Source organism: Lactuca saligna, chromosome 5, assembly GCF_052625555.1.
Source record: "Lactuca saligna cultivar CGN05327 chromosome 5, ASM5262555v1, whole genome shotgun sequence".
Taxonomy (NCBI): domain Eukaryota; kingdom Viridiplantae; phylum Streptophyta; class Magnoliopsida; order Asterales; family Asteraceae; genus Lactuca; species Lactuca saligna.
The window spans coordinates 222,801,348-222,819,273 of record NC_136421.1 but is presented as its reverse complement, the minus strand read 5'-3'; the positions used below and the strand labels follow the sequence as shown (position 1 = coordinate 222,819,273).

General features: G+C 42.3%; 1 non-coding gene across 1 annotated transcript; it reads right to left on the bottom strand.

Moving 5' to 3' along the window:
- Nucleotides 1–5,481: 5,481 nt before the first annotated feature.
- On the bottom strand, nucleotides 5,482–5,588 carry LOC144999150 (small nucleolar RNA R71). The gene has a single exon (XR_013660670.1). It is a non-coding gene; the product is annotated as a small nucleolar RNA R71 (small nucleolar RNA).
- Between the last annotated feature and the right edge of the window lie 12,338 nt (nucleotides 5,589–17,926).

The window sequence follows — 17,926 nt, the reverse complement described above, 5'->3', positions numbered from 1 at the left end:
CAACTGAACTTGCCAAACGCCGTATGCTATTGGAGTCAAACACATGCGGACTCTGTAGGACAGATGATGAAACACCATATCATATCTTAATCAGGTGTCCTTTTGCTACAATTGTATGGGAATGTATTTAGAGATGGTGCAAGCTACCTAATACTCGACTTAACACAGTAAGGGACATCATAAATTATGCAACCAATTAGGGTCACTGTCCAAAGAAAAGGAAGATCTTGACGTGTATTTGCTATGGTACACTCTATTGGATTTGAAAAGCCACGAATGATAGGTTGTTCAAGAAACTATGTATTCCACAAACAAAGGTTGCAGACAACATCCAATAATTAGTATACATATGGATTAAGCACAAGAGTTCCTTATATGTATGTAATTCGGTGGATTGGTGCATTCACCCTTTGTAATTTGGGGTGCATCCTTCTAGTTCGTGTTTCCTGCTTTCTTTACTTTCTTCTTAAAACTTTTTTGTTCTTCCTGTTTCTTGCCCTTCTAGCAACTTGCTAGTTTTGGCCTTTTTATAGAACATTTTTCAGTTCCAAAAAAATATCTATCAGTGGAGCCATTTAATTTTTGATTTCTACATGAGGTCCAATTTTGCCAGTTTTTCAAAGTCAATGATTTTTTGCTTGCTCTCCATCAAAATCGCTACCTTATACTCATCCAGCACCCTTGATTCCACCATAAGGACAAGATCCAAAAGTTTTTATTTGAGATCACCCAACACTTTGTTCTCCTTCTCATACTTGATTTTGCGCCAGTTTTTAATAACATCTTTTAGGAATTTGAGTTTGTTTGAAAGGTAGCAGTCGAGAGGACCATCACCACTAAAATTATTCCAAGAGTCGATCATGATAGCTTTGAACTCATCTCTCAGCAGCAAAGAATTGAAGAGGCGAAACGGGGGAGGCCCAAAATCAAGAAATTAAGTGTTGGGGATAATCGGGGATCGGTCTGAAAACTCCCGGGACAAGGCCATGACAATCCAGTTTTATTTATATTCATTTTGATTAATACAAATTATCTTTTATGGTTTCATTTTCTTAATTTTTTGGAATAATTAAACTCTTAGAATGGTATTGATTTTAGTTTTAATTCAATCTGGTAAAATCAAAGCGGTGAGATGGTCACACCTTTGTTCAATCTTCTTGCTCGGACTTCATTAGTATAATTTTGTCTCCAATTTTTACCTAATTTTTTTATCGCAATCATTCAGATACAATTCAATTCATTTTAGTTATATATATATTTTTTATATTTCTATAAAGTCAAATCTTACACCATGTCCTCATGGCCCATATATTTTTTTCCCCCAAGGGGTCTATGCAAGAAATAGAAACATTTTTCTTTATTGTGTTTTTGGCACCCTAGTTTTGATATCTTACTATGAAAGAGGGTGGAAATTTTCATATATTGTTGTAGATAACATAAAGGTCTCTTTACTGCATTATAGAACAATCTTGACATCATGCTTTTTTTAACATCTTGTTTTTTATTTAGTATTGAGACGATGTTTTCACTTTTTGCTAGATTTTTTATGATCACGTGTGCATATGTATGTAATGTATGTGTGTAACTGTTCCCAGGTAAGTTTTGAGATATTATAAAATATGAAATTATAGTACTATTCCGTTATTAACCACCTCTGATTGTTCACAATCACCAAATAAAATTAAAATTATGTTGCCAAGAAGCTCAATATTATGTTTATGTTGGTACGGAAGATTTTATTTTCTAAAGCGATTGAACAAATGGGCTAGTTTTAATGGTTTAGTTTTTGGCTTCCAAATGTTGTTGGTGATGCTAATGGTTGATTGGTCTAATTAATGTTGATGTTATTTGAGTTAAATTGTGAATTGGGTAACCGTCCATGTTTTTTCATCGTAATCGACTTGAATATTCATAACAATTTTTTTTTCGTTTATCTAACATATGAGAGTTTAATTTATCGATTAAAATTCCAAAAACATAATGCACTTTCTGATCGGGTGGGATAACAATTTTTACTTGATATATAACATGTGTCGTAGTGGGTTAAGTGACAATGTGAATACTTTATAGATTCATAATCCCTTTTCCTTTTTTTTTTTACCATTTCTTTACTCTTCCTGACCAATCACTTCATAGTTTGCTTTTTGTCGGGTGCAACTTCATGTTTCTTGCTATTTACCCATTTAAACAGTAAAAATTTGTAATGGCTTAGTCACTACATAAAATAGCTTAGTGGCTAGATCAATTAAAAGGTAAACATTAACATACTTATTTCAATTTTTCAAATCATTTTGGTTTCTAGAACTTACATTCATTGATTTGTTTGTTATAGGATCACATCCTTATTTCTTCCGATTTTAGCATTGTATTTTGGAATTTTTACTCATTTGGGACGACTTGGCAAAATACATTGCCTTAACCTTGACACAAATCTCCTTGATCTGGAACAAATGTGTAATGTTAGGATTGTTTATCAAAAACGTAGGTGTATATTTCCAACATCAAAATCATAAAAGTAATTGAAACGTAAATTGAAATGGTCTTAAGCTGAATGATTATGTAGACAAGAGAGGTGTGAGAGGGCTAACTAAAGATGTAAGGTTAAAAGTTAGGTCATTTAATAATTCTCAAAAACTTCATTGATATATAAAAGAGTAAATCAACAAATTTCTAATCTGCATTCTTAGTGTGGACTTGTAACTTTCATGTAAACTTTAAACCATTAATAATTGACCTTCTAAAAAATAATTGTAAACTTAATTAATATACAAAATGAAAGATCTCCATACTTTCTAAAACTACATCATATTACCGAAAGACCCAAACTTTCATACTTCACAATATCGTTACTCCAAAACATGCTACATGCATATTCATAAAATAATATTTTACATTGATAGTTTATTTACATAGACTAGATACAAACCGGCTATTTAGATTTTTACAATGTTTTACACATATTACATACTTTCCCAGGAATACTATACAAAAGTCATAATATTATCTATTCTACATATTCTACCAGTATAAAACTATATTGGATGCTTATCACCTGCAATAGTTTAAACATTGAGGGGAATAAGCGGATGACACTTAGTGAGTTCAATAACAGTTACAATATAACATTATGTCATATACATATTGATATTTTCATATTCAGTCTTATATTAAGCATAGATTTTTATCATTTATTAGCTAATTTATTGCATATCATGGACAAAAGATACTTAAAAGTGTTTGAATTATGTTTTCAGTCCAAAGGTGAAGCTCGGAAGCAAAAGGAAGCAGGAGAAGCGGTTGGGAGCTCGGGAATTGAACAAAGAAGCAAACCACCAAAAAATCTACTGGGCGAGTAGGGTCGACTACTCGGCGAGTCCGATCAAAGAATCGAGAAGATAAAGACTCCGTGACTTAGCGTGCACGGGAATCAAGTGATGGACTCGATGAATCGGATATGGACTCGGTGAGTCGGTTCGCATCTATAAAAACGGTTGCCCAGATCGCCATTCGATATTCTGGAACCCTTGGGAGAAGCAAGCTACGAATCAGAGTCAGGAGAGAGGTGAAGAACGAAGATAAAACCCTAAAACCAATTCCAAAGGAGATTTGAGGCAAATTTACATCATTCTTACTTTAATCTATTGTTCTTCATTATGTTTAGACACTTAGATTTCGTTTTTATGCTGTTAATCACCTCAATCATGAGCTAAAACCTTTAAACTTTTGTTTAGGGAGACAAAGTTGATACTATGGATTGATTATTTATGGTAGGATTGATTTAATATTCGTGATTTTGTTGATTCTAGCTTGTTAAAGAACCTCATGTGTGATTGAAAACTATTTTTCTGTTATTAGGAAGTTAATTAAATTGTATGGACATCTCTTAATTGCTACCTCATATAATTTATGTGACCACTTTGTTATATGACTAGGATTAGCGACTGTGAAACTAGAATTAATAGAAAAATAGGTAAATTCATGTGTGAGCTTGTGTGATGACTATCAACAAAGGGGTAACTAAAGGACCAAATTAGTTAGCTATTACAAGTCTAAATTAACCCGAATAAATAACCTAGTGAATTAAATTAAATTAGACAACTGATCATTGTTTGAGTTAGTTTGTTCCCTAAGGATTAGTGCAGCGAACGCGAAGCTAATCATTTAAATCAGTAGCCAATAGAAGAATTAATCCATTGCACTATTACCATAATATCAACCATAGGATCAATTGAGTTGAACTAAACAGAAGTCCTTCCCATTACTGAATTTAGTTAAATCTTTTCTTTTCTAGTTCTTAGTTTAAGAAATAGTTAGTAAGTTTCTAGTCTTGTAAAACTAGAGAAAACCCATTTTATTATTTAGATTTAGATAAAATTAGTTTTTAGTTTTAATTTACCGGTCCCTGTGTTCGATACCCTACTTATTTAGCTTTACCACAATTGATAGGTCCACTGCCTTTGTGTGTTTATTTTATAATTAAAAGTAGGTTTAAAACTAGTTGAGTTCACACACATCAAGTTTTTGGCGCCGTTGCCGGGGAACGGTTCTAAATTAGCACTAATTTCTATTTTTATCGATCCTTTGTGTGGGATTTATCTCACACAAAGTTAATTCTTAGGTAATTTGGTAGTTAGTATAGGTTTTAATAAATATCCGTTTTAATAGTTAATTAGAAAAAAAAATATGTTTTTGCCTTGAACTCGCCGAGTGCACTCGTGACAACTCGGCAAGTCCATTGTTGTTCACAGTTTTAATTTTTATTTTATTTTTGTTCTTTTTACGCATTTTTCTTGTTTTGCTTGCAGTTGTTTCATGACCCGAGGATCTGATACACCTCTGGTCCCTCCTCTAGAAGACCCGGAATCCGCACTAAGGAGGAACAAAGGAAAAGCCATTGGAGAATCTATTTCTTCAAAGAACCCGCTACTAAAGAACCTCAAGTCCGTTTTCAGCAAGAAGTGCAGCAAATCAGGAGCATCCAGCGCCTCTTTAGCAATCGAAGACACGATTAAAGAAGACACCGAGTACGAGACCGAGGGAGAAGAAGATCTCACTTTCGGGCATGAATCCGACTTTGAAGACGGATTAGCCATTGTCATGGCTAACGTCGATGAAATCCCCATGGGGGAATGGAAGAAGAGGATGCGTGATGACATCGGACCGGGACTTGTGCAACCCGCAATTCCCACTACTGCTACTTTCAAACTAAAGGGCCACATACTCGCTCAACTTAAGGAGATTCCTTTCTATGGAAAAGACCACGAAGATGCTTACAAGCATTTGGATGAAGTCAATGATGTGGCGGATTACTTCAATGTCCCAAACGTGTCTCACGAGACTCAGCTACTTCGCATGCTCCCAGTTACATTCAAAGGTGCTGCAAAAGATTGGCACAAGTCACTCCTTCCTAGGTCAGTCACCACATGGGCCAAGATGAAAAAAGAGTTTATAGATCACTGTTTCCCACCTTCTAAAATAGCCAAGTTAAAGAAGGTCATTGCTAACTTTGAACAACAAGTTGGAGAGTCATTATATGAAGCGTGGGAAAGGTACAAGAGCCTGCTAAGGAATTGCCCGCACCATGACCTTAATAGCCAACAAGAAGTTTCCATATTCTATGACGGAGTCAATGTCACCACAAGGCAGTTACTCGATTCGCAAGGCCCGCTTACAAGGAAGCCACCCCCGGAAATCAAAGAATTAATTGAAGAATTCTCTAAACATTCTAGAGAATACCACAACCCACGAAATGAAGTAAGAAGGGGGTGGTGAACATGGTCAACGATAACATGGAGGCAATGATGGCCAAATTAGACAGTTTAGACAGAAGAATGACGAAAATGGATCAAACAATCCACGCTATCCGGGTGTAACGACCCAAAATTTAAGACCAGAAATTTCTTTTAATAAATCATTACTTAAAGTAAAGTCATCATTCCAAAACATAATATGAGTATAAGTTTTCAAAACACATGTTCATTATCAGAGTAAACATTCCCAAGCTGTCTAATCTATGGTGTGTGCTATGCGATCACACCTAGCTCTTCCCTCCGCTACCGGAAGTACCTGAAACCAAAACTGAAAACTGTAAGCACGAAGCTTAGTGAGTTCCCCACCCTACCACATACCATGCATAACCACATACTGTACATATTGGGCCACGCCCACTACCTTGGGCCTCGCCCCTACCTCGGGCCTCGCCCGCTACAACGGCCCCGCCGCTCCAGGCCCCGCCTGGCTTCGAGCCCTGCTCGGATACAGATCTGTTTTACTTAGGCCTCGCCTGTCCCAGGGCCTCGCCCGCCAACAATAATAACACATAAACATTTCGCAACACATAGCTAACACATACAACTGGTCCTGTCCTAAGGCCTCACCTATCCTGGGCCTCGCCCATGTCCTGCTACTGATGAGTCATGGGACCCCGTCCAAGCTCCTAATGGTAGTGAGGTATGGGCCTAGCCCACTCTCACTCATGTTCTAGTTTGGGCCTCGCCCCTATTCTGCTACTAATGAGATATGGAACCCCATCCACACTCTGCTATTGGTGAGATACGGGACCTCGCCCACACTCACCTCCCTACCAGGCACATACATGTATCACAGACAACAAGTATAAACTATCATATAAACAATTCCTTGGGCACCCGCCCGCTATTACTGGACCTCGTCCTGAAAATAATACTAGCATATTGTGCCTAGGGCTAACCCCCGGGTCTTCTACTCATAACTACATGGATCGGTATTGTGGCCTTAGACCCATTCACACAAAAGGAAACTCACCTGCACTGGTTGAACTTGCGGATGATCTCACTAGTCGTTGCCCGACCACTCACGGAACTCCCGCTCCCCTTGCTCCCCGAACTACCAATATCAATGCAACACTGAGTCTAACTGACCCCCAAAAGACAACCAAGTCCACCCTGGTCCAAGTCAAAATCCTGGTCAAGGTCAACCTTCCAGGTTAACCCTACTCGCCGAGTCACCCTACTGACTCGCCGAGTTCATAATGTTCAGATTCCTTCCATTCGTGACTCGACTCGCCGAGTCAGTCCATGACTCGCCGAGTCTACCGATTTCTGAGTCCATACCTGTCCAACTCACTGAGTCTCCACTCGACTCACTGATTCGAGTCTCAACTTGAAGGGTTTGGGGTTTCGCGACCTGACTCGCCGAGTCCAAGAACAGACTTGCCGAGTACAAGGCAATATTCATACGACTCGACGAGTTGTTCATCCCACTCGTCGAGTGTCTCCACAACTTCATGCTACTCGCCGAGTCCACTCAAAGGACTCGCCGAGTCCCTTCAGTTCTCCTTACATGCAGAGGATTTTAGAGTCATGCATGGACTCCAAACTGTAGATCTACCCTTCCCAAGCCTATTCCACACGTAAAGCTGCAAACTTTACGTGTAGAGAATGAGATCTAGGCAAAATATGCCATAAACTAGGGTTTAAGGCCAAGGGGATTCAAGATCGACTCAATGGTTGTTACTTTATGCTTCTCCAGACCATAACACACTTGGATCTTAACCACTTGGGTTGTGGTGACTTGGTAAGGCATGTGGAAGATATGGTGGATAACCTATTGACCCATGTTCAAATCCTGGCACCACTCAGCCCTTGTGGCCATGGAGGTTCGCCTGCAGTGACTCCAGGGCATAAGGCAAAGCTTTATGTTTGTAGCGGGGGATTAGTCGGTGCGCGAAAGCTGGCCCGGAAACCCTCGTTAGGGAAGTTCCCTTACCAAAAAAAAAAAAAAACACACTTGGATCAGAAGTAGCAACTTCAGATCCGACTTCTAACCCATAAGGGTGGCTAATCATGGCTTAAAAGCCCCAAAACTCACAACCAAAATAGATCTAAGGGAAGGAAATGACTTAATACCTTCAATACTTCAGAAAGGTTCCACAAACTACAGATCTGAAGCAAACCCTTGAAGCTTCACTGCTTCCCCTCCTTCTTCTTCCTTCAAATCACCCAAAAATGGCTTGGAAGCTTGAATGTACAACAATGGAGGCTTAGGCTTCATTTTCTGAACAAGGGAGGCTCTAAGGAACCCTAATGGAGAGAATAAGAAGCTTAAATAGCGCCCCAAAGTCCCGAATTTAGGGTTTTCCTCGCACAGACCAGCCTCGCCGAGTCCACTTGGCCGACTCGCCGAGTTGGCCACTTACACCTTGACCCGGATCCCGCTCGGACTCGTCGAGTCCCCCTTGGACTCGCCGAGTCGAGCCTTAAATTAGGGCTTTTCTTTCCTTTCTTGGCCTTTGAAACTTTGGGTGTTACAACTCTCCCCCACTTAAACTAAACTTCGTCCTCGAAGTTTACTATACTCTACTACCGGCGATCTGCCTCCAATACTCCAACACTCGTTCCAACACCAGCTGCCTAACTTCGCTGGCCTTCCGCTCAGTCATTCAAACCAACGCCAATCCTTACAGATAATAACTTCGGATGCATCCTGACCCTGAACATCCTGGAAACACAACTTACTCAACCGACAATCTTTCTGGTATTCTCCGAGTACTGCCACATAGGGGTTCACCCCTTCTTTCCTTCCGCGATTTCCTTGCCTTCCCAAGGCAACGCTCCATAACCATTTATCTCCTATGCCACTGTGAAGACCCTGTCTTCATCCAATCTTTTACTTCCGCTACTCTGTACGGGTCATCATTGCCAGTATCCACTTGGCGTTCTTTCTACCATCATTCGGTGTCGAGCACCCCACGATCAACTAACTGAATTCCACCATACTCTGCATCCCCGTACTGCTACTGGCTAGAAATCCTGCTATTCCTTATCTGGCTTCCGAATGAATTGAGACTATCCTGGTTCCTGCCAACCTATCAATATCTAGATTACCGACTCTCACCAATTACTGACCCAGCACAACCACTAGTTACTCCCAGCGACATTCGAAGATACTCCTGCCACCTATACTGCTCAATCTATTCTACCATGCTGGCAATACCATTTCCTGGGATCCCCGATCCCCTTATCTAGACACTAAGATTCTTACCAGGTCCCACTTGTGCTGCTAAAACTTACGGGCCTCGCCCACGGGTCTCACCCATCCATAGTACTGAGCAACCCTGCTCTCAGGTCCCACCTATACTGCTATCATCATACGGGCCTCGCCCACGGGTCTCACCCGACTACATCCTAGAGCGGCCTCATCCCAGGTCCCATCTCTTAATGGCTATATAGGAAACTCTTTACCATTCTCATCCATTCCACAATCTCGATCCCTATCTGAAAGCTAGGAGATAAGGGCCTCGCTCCGACTCCGCCAACGAAGCTACTACGGAATGCTACGGCTGCCCTGTAGTCTTACATCACTTTCCACCACTGACTGCTAACATGGAAACATCCCCTGCTATTTGACCTCAAGATCTCCATTCCGACTCACACGAGTCCTACATGCGGCCCTTTATCCTGAATCCGAACCACATACCCACCATTACCCTTTACATGCACGCACTGATGGGAAGTTCTCAAACTCCCAACCCTAAACTACTCGATCCGTCAAACGCTGAACTACCTCCTTTCCTTCTCAGAATCATATACCCGATCTGGATTTGTGTGCCCTTACCCTTATACACTCGGAGGATTCTCCCCCACTTTGATCCTGCTTACACCTCGATGCTCGATGAAGAGAAATCCCAATCCTTGCTACCATAATCAATCCGCTGAGGAATCCCAAGCTTACCATAGCAAAGGGTCTAACCTGATCATTCTAAAACTTATACGACTCCGAACTAGCGAGACATACCGAGTCTCTCCAAGGCATGCTATAGATACTACACTCTAAGTAACCTTCTTCGATACAACCCATCCCTTAATTACTAACCAAATCCAAGGTATGCAGATGGCATATAAGTCGATCATAATCAATCCGCTCAAAATAAAATACTCATACAGATAATGATGCAGAACCATAACAATATAATCATGCACAAAATAAAAGAACTGAAAACAGAAGTCGCATACCTGCAACGTCCGGCGCTGCTCTCATCTCCAAAGTAGCCATCTGAAAAGCCCTGCCTCCTACCGCAGGCGCCTCCGCACGGCCCTGACGGCCGTCTGTGATCCTCAAAGTTGCAGGGGCAGGTGCCATCACCCGTCCTACTGAAAGCAAACTGGGGCATTGGGCCTTCTTGTGGCCCCGCTAATTGCAGTGAAAACATATCAAGTCTGATCCCTGAGTGATGGTAGCAGTACAATCTCTGCTAAAATGACCAGTCCGACCGCACCTGAAACAGCCAGACTCACCACTACTACCACTCCTGCACGCGCCCCCGTGCATCCTGCCACACCTTCCGCATCGACTGCGGTCCTGATAATCCCTTGACCTCGAATCCGATCCCTTGGGCCTTTTGCCCGAACTTGCGGCTACCTGAACCTCATCCGGCTTCCTCTTCCGGATCTGCTCCAAATCAATTTCCCTCTCCCTGGCCCGAGAAATCATATCCTCCAGCGTCTTACAACCGGACATGCTCACGAACTCCCTGATGTCATCCCTCAACATCTCGTGATATCGTGCCTTCTTCATCTCCTCATCCGCGACATACTGCGGAACAAGAAGGGCTCTCTCTCTGAACTTGGCGGTGATCTCCGCCACAGTCTCAGTAGTCTGCGTCAAATCCTGAAACTCCCGGGCCAACTGCTGCACCTCAATAATCGGCGAAAACTCCGCTCTGAACCTAGCTGAGAAATCACTCCAAGTCATCGCATCCAACGCAGCATCATCACCCAAAGCATGACCAATCTCCTCCCACCAATCCCTCGCTCTGTCCTTTAGAAGACAGGAAGCGAGTCTGACCTTGTCCTCCTCAGGACATCGGCTCGTACGGAATGCGTTGGCAACATCAGCCAACCATCTGCTGCTAGCGATGGGGTCCCTAGCCCCATGATAATCTGGTGCCCCGCAAGCCTTGAGCTCCCGAAATGTCAAGGTACGCGCTCCCAACAAAGCCATCATCTTAGTACGGAAGGCTCCCAGCCTCTCATCCAAAATCTCCAATATACCCTCCTTGATCGTGCCAAAGATCACAGGAGTCTGAGCTAGAATACTGCGCGTCACCTCGGCTGATATCAACTCTCTCATCCGCTCTTCGAGCTGCTCGGCCCCTAAACCCGAGCCCAATCCCTCTCCGGTGCCTGATCCGCCCGCTGGTCCCTCTTGCAATGTCACCATACTGAAACATATAACATAACCATTATCAAAATACTCCTCACTGCCGCGAGACCAAACATACTCACTACCAGGTTCCCGGTCTTGTCTTGGCCTTTCCCGAATCGAGGACGGATCCTCTGCTTTCAGTAGTACGGGCCCATACTACCTTCCACATCTATCCGTACTTTCCTCAAGAACTGCTTTGACTCCACCAGGTCCCTTTTCTACTACTACTGCTCCCAGCACTACCTCATCCTAGGCTTACCCTAGGGAAACCTTTGACTCAACTCAAACCAGTCCTCAGCTGCTGAAGGCCTCCTTGCAATGCCAATTAGCCATCACCTGGATACCATCACATGTGACGAGGCTCAGATAATCCTTCAAGTAAAAGACTCGTTCCTACAACGGTTGGACTCAAACAAGAGCTGCGCAATAGGACCAAATCCAACACTCTGAGATTATTCAACCCTGATCACATGTGACGTGACGTATCCACCTAATGGCTAACTCCCATCACTTAGAATCCCACAATACACAAAGCAAGCAAAATTCAGACAAGGGAAAATCTAACCATAACATACTCAAGCAACCATATCCACATAGCAAGAATCTGAACTAGCATGCAACACAACTCATAAACTCAGACATAACCTAATCAGGCTATCCTACTACTGACTATTCAACTCTATCATGCAGATCAAAAGCACATATAACAGGCACATAAGGCATCCTCCCTAGATCCTTAGTCCTAATCTAGCATGCTGTTCTATTAGCTGATAACCAAACCATAACTTGTATGGGTATTTTGGGGTACTTACTTGAGCTCGGTTGATTGCATGCACCACACCTCTTTTCTCTTTTCTAAGTTCTCTTCTTTCTGAATTCTTTTTACTTTTCTAAAATCATTTTCTTTCTCAAAACTCTTTTTACAAAACTGTCTTTCCATTTTGAAAACTTCCTTACCAATTCCTCAGTTTGAGTTCAGACACACCCGAGAGCATGTCCGAATCCCTCAAACCAAGGCTCTGATACCAACTTGTAACGATCCAAAATTTAAGACCAAAAATTTCTTTTAATAAATCATTACTTAAAGTAAAGTCATCATTCCAAAACATAATATGAGTATAAGTTTTCAAAACACATGTTCATTATCAGAGTAAACATTCCCAGGTTGTCTAATCTATGGTGTGTGCCATGCGATCACCCCGAGCTCTTCCCTCCGCTACCGGAAGTACCTGAAACCAAAACTGAAACCGTAAGCACGAAGGTTAGTGAGTTCCCCACCCTACCACATACCATGCATAACCACATATTGTACATATTGGGCCACGCCCACTACCTTGGGCCTCGCCCCTACCTCGGGCCTCGCCCGCTACAACGGCCCCGCCGCTCCAGGCCCCGCCTGGCTTCGAGCCCCGCTCGGATACAGATCTGTTTTACTTAGGCCTCACCTGTCCCAGGGCCTCGCCCGCCAACAATGATAACACATAAACATTTCGCAACACATAGCTAACACATACAACTGGTCCTATCCTAAGGCCTCGCCTATCCTGGGCCTCGCCCATGTCCTGCTACTGATGAGTCATGGGACCCCGTCCAAGCTCCTAATGGTAGTGAGGTACGGGCCTAGCCCACTCTCACTCATGTTCTAGTTTGGGCCTCGCCTCTATTCTGCTACTAATGAGATATGGAACCCCATCCACACTCTGCTATTGGTGAGATACGGGACCTCGCCCACACTCACCTCCCTACGAGGCACATACATGTATCACACAGACAACAAGTATAAACTATCATATAAACAATTCCTTGGGCACCCGCCCGCTATTACTGGACCTCGTCCTGAAAATAATACTAGCATACTATGCCTAGGGCTAACCCCCGGGTCTTCTACTCATAACTACATGGGCCGGAATTGTGGCCTTAGACCCATTCACACAAAAGGAAACTCACCTGCACTGGTTGAACTTGCGGATGATCTCACTAGTCGCTGCCCGACCACTCACGGAACTCCCGCTCCCCTTGATCCCCGAACTACCAATATCAATGCAACACTGAGTCTAACTGACCCCCGAAAGACAACCAAGTCCACCCTGGTCCAAGTCAAAATCCTGGTCAAGGTCAACCTTCCAGGTCAACCCTACTCGCCGAGTCACCCTACTGACTCACCGAGTTCATAATGTTCAGATTCCTTCTATTCGTGACTCGACTCACCGAGTCTACCGATTTCTGAGTCCAGACCTGTCCAACTCACTGAGTCTCCACTCGACTCACTGATTCGAGTCTCAACTTGAAGGGTTTGGGGTTTCGCGACCTGACTCACCGAGTCCAAGAACAGACTCGCCGAGTACAAGGCAATATTCATACGACTCGACGAGTTGTTCATCCCACTCGTTGAGTGTCTCCACAACTTCATGCTACTCGTCGAGTCCACTCAAAGGACTCGCCGAGTCCCTTCAGTTCTCCTTACATGCAGAGGATTTTAGAGTCATGCATGGACTCCAAACTGTAGATCTACCCTTCCCAAGCCTATTCCACACGTAAAGTTGCAAACTTTACGTGTAGAGAATGAGATCCAGGCAAAATATGCCATAAACTAGGGTTTAAGGCCAAGGGGCTTCAAGATCGACTCAATGGCTGTTACTTTATGCTTCTCCAGACCATAACACACTTGGATCTGAAGTAGCAACTTCAGATCCGGCTTCTAACCCATAAGGGTGGCTAATCATGGCTTAAAAGCCCCAAAACTCACAACCAAAATAGATCTAAGGGAAGGAAATGACTTAATACCTTCAATACTTCAGAAAGGTTCCACAAACTACAGATCTGAAGCAAACCCTTGAAGCTTCACTGCTTCCCCTCCTTCTTCTTCCTTCAAATCACCCAACAATGGATTGGAAGCTTGAATGTACAACAATGGAGGCTTAGGCTTCATTTTCTGAACAAGGGAGGCTCTAAGGAACCCTAATGGAGAGAATAAGAAGCTTAAATAGCGCCCAAAAGTCCCGGATTTAGGGTTTTCCTCGCACACACCAGACTCGCCGAGTCCACTTGGCCGACTCGCCGAGTTGGCCACTTACACCTTGACCCGGATCCCGCTCAGACTCGCCGAGTCCCCCTTGGACTCGCGCGAGTCAAGCCTTAAATTAGGGCTTTTCTTTCCTTTCTTGTCCTTTGAAACTTTGGGTGTTACACCGGGTGGGATGTGAAAATTGTAGGGGACCGCATCTAACTAAAGATTGTGATTTGGATGAGAATGGAAACAAAAAGGTGCAAGTTTTCTATTCAAGTGGGGACAGATACGACAAGAATTGGCGGAAACCAAAGAAGGAATGGCTCCCGTACGAAGAATATAAAAAGGCAAAGAAAAAGAAATACAAGCAAAAAGAAAGGGGTTTTTATCAAAAGGAAGAACCGGTTATGGAAAAAAGAACCGATTTAGAAGAAATGCTCACAAGATTCATAATCGCGTCCGAGAAAAGGCACAGTGATCATGATGTTGCAATACATGAGACCAGAAATATACTTCGGAATCAGCAAGCATCTATTCTTAACATTGAGAAACAGCTAGGTCAACTTGCACATCAAGTGAATGAGAGAAGACCGGGTGAACTTCCGAGAATAATCCAAGAATGGAGAATGTGAATGCTATAACCTCTAGCTATGGAAAATTTTTCACTCCTATGACCACTGTGCATGCAAAAAAGACAGAAGGGTCGAGTTCAGCTAAACCCGACCAGACTCGTCGAGTCCCTCTAATGGACTCGACGAATCCATGCCCTGATGACAAATATGATGTTTCCTTAAGGCCTTACAACCCTCCTCTGCCATTCCCAATCAGAGTCATACCTGCGGAAAAGGTTAAAGCATACAGAGCTTTCATGGAGCATGTAAGAGCCCTTCAAGTCAACGTTCCATTTGTGGAAACAATGCTTCAAACACCCAAGTATTTTAACTTGCTGAAAGGTCTCTTTGCTGCTAGAAAGGATTTAGCTGAAGTCGTGGAGATAGTAATGAGTGAGCTACCCGAAAAGAAGGGCGATCCGGGAAGCATCATAATTCCTTTTCAATTTGGAAATGTACTTGCTACTCAAGCGTTGACCGATTCGGGTGCAAGTATTAACTTAATGCCTTTTTCTTTCTTCAAGAAGCTAAATTTACCGGAGCTAAGGCCTGTGAATATGAAGATCCATTTGACGGATAAGACAATTATTAGTCCAAGAGGTGTTTGTGAAGATCTCATTAAGGTGGATAAATTTATATTCCTCGTGGACTTTGTGGTACTTGATATGGAAGAAGACCCCGAAATTCCAATTACTTTGGGGAGACCATTCTTGAATACCGCATGCGCATTGATAGATGTATGCGAGTCCACACTAACATTGAGGGTAGGAGATGAGTCAGCAGTGTTTAAAGCTCTACCAGAGATTAAGCAAGAAGAAGGAAGAAAAGAAGAAGTCTCATTCATTAATTTGGATGATGAAATACTACAAAAAGAACTTTCACTCTTGCAAGAGGAATATCCAAATAAGTTTCTACTATCTTATGGAGGAATTGATGATGTTGACAAAGAGTTGGAGGAAATAGAGATGTTGCTGAAAGGGACCGATTCAGAAAACACAGTGGGATGTGAGGACTACGCTCCGACTCGCCGAGTCGCTTTAATGGACTCGACGAGTCCATTCGAAAATCTCAGCAACTTGGCCGATTTTGATCTGCTTGCTACCAGCTCTCTGCATGTTCTGGACATGAAGATTTTCCCTAATTCTATAGAAGATCAAGCAACATAAAGAGGAAAGGATGGTGATCTTCAACACGTTCATGTAGCATGTCTCAATACAATAATGCAAGAAGATGAAGACAATCCACTTGAAGAGGAAGCAAGATTTGGAGAAGAGGAAAATGTAAGGGTTAGGAGAGATGATGCTGATCACCCATTCATTACCAAACCTCAAGCTCGAGTTTTCATCAACTATGAAGTAGTGAGGTTTAAAGTAGGAGTGAAAAAGATAATGCAAGAGAATGGGGTAAAGAAAAAGAAGATGAGGAAAAGGCAAATTCATGCAGCGGAAGATGATGCTATAAGGAAAAAGAGAGAAGAATTACGATGGGCTTACAAGAAGAATATACACTCTTACAAGACAAAGTATAAACCGCAAAAGATTAGGTGTGCATTCCTGATGCAGGAGGATGAAGAAATGTAGATGGGAAGGAGTCCAGCTAACGACTCCTTAAAAAGAAGTGCTTGGCGAGAGGCAACCCGTTATTAGAGTTTGCTTTCTTTTATCTTTCTTGTTTTAGTTTTGTTTATTTTCATTTTTAGGATTTTATTCTAGTCTTCTAAATTAGTAGGCATGACTGCTTGAGAGTGCATATGGACTAAGTGTGGGGTGGAATGAATTTTTATGACACAATGATATAATTTTTGAATTATTTACAAGACTCGCCGAGTCTGACCCTGACTCTACGAGTCGGTTTTATTTACAGAAAAAAATTAATTTTTACATCTGGTAAAACTAGGGTTTTTAACCCTAATGAGATCATATTTCCCCCTTACTCGACGTGCGCCTCCCTTCTTTTCTCTCTCAAGCATTCATCAAGTTCTACACTCTTTCTTTAAAATTCTCAAATTCTATCAACAAAGGTACTTAATTTCTTCCATAGTTCTGTTAAAGCCATGATTTCTAGATGTTTTAAGGTGTCAATTTTGTAGAATACCCGATTTTGAAGTTTAATGAATTTTTAGGGTTTTGATTTAGTATTAATTGTGTTGTTTTGGATGGTTATTCTTATTCTAATACATCTTAGGAACATCCATGGACAAAACCCATGAAAACATTTCAAGTTTTATGGTTAAATTTAGATCGACCCGTCGACTGACTCGCACAGTTCATACGACTCGCCGAGTTGTTCATGGACTCGACGAGTCCAGTCGGGGACCCAGAGGAAATCTATTTTGATGATTTTTTTTCTGGGTTGTTTGTTGTTTGTTTTGCAGGGATCATGTTTTCGAGAGGGCAGAGCTCAAGTGGACACCAAGGAGATTTTCCTTGGTTGAATTTCCTTCCGATTGAATCTTCTTCAACAATGACAAGATGGAAGAAGAGGTTGGCTGATATCAGGAAGAAGGAGGTTTATGTACCTAATAGGGTTGACTGGGATTGGTTAAATAGTGTCTGGTATGAAGAAGAGTTGGTGCCTTACCTTTTGAAGGAATTTACTTACGAAGGGGAGATAATTATATGTGATGGATGGAGCCGGGTTTTCATAATTCAAGAGCCAGTGCATCGAGAACTCTGCTGGGAATTTTCTCCACGGTATCTTTCCGAGGAGGAGATGATTGCCACCACCCCACGAGTTTTAGTTTTTGTCTTGGGGGCGAATTCCATCAATGTTCTGTCATTGAGCTTGCATGTCAATTGGGGATTTACGACCGACCATTGGTTACTACTGCTATCTTCCGCGCCTTCTTGGAACAATCTCATAAGGTGTTTCCCGACGGTGTTACAAGTACTGGTTGGTGGAACACAATCGCCAACAAAGTATATATTCCAAAATCGGCTCAAGAAGGGAGCATTAGGTTACCCACACACCGCCTCATACACCGCCTTATATCCACTACAATCAATCAAAGGAAGGACGACGACAAGGTGTCCAACCTTGACATATTTTATCTTTGGAGTATCATCACGCCCAACACTTTCTGCAACATTCCATGGTGTTTGGCCTCTTATTTGTCGGAGGGTGC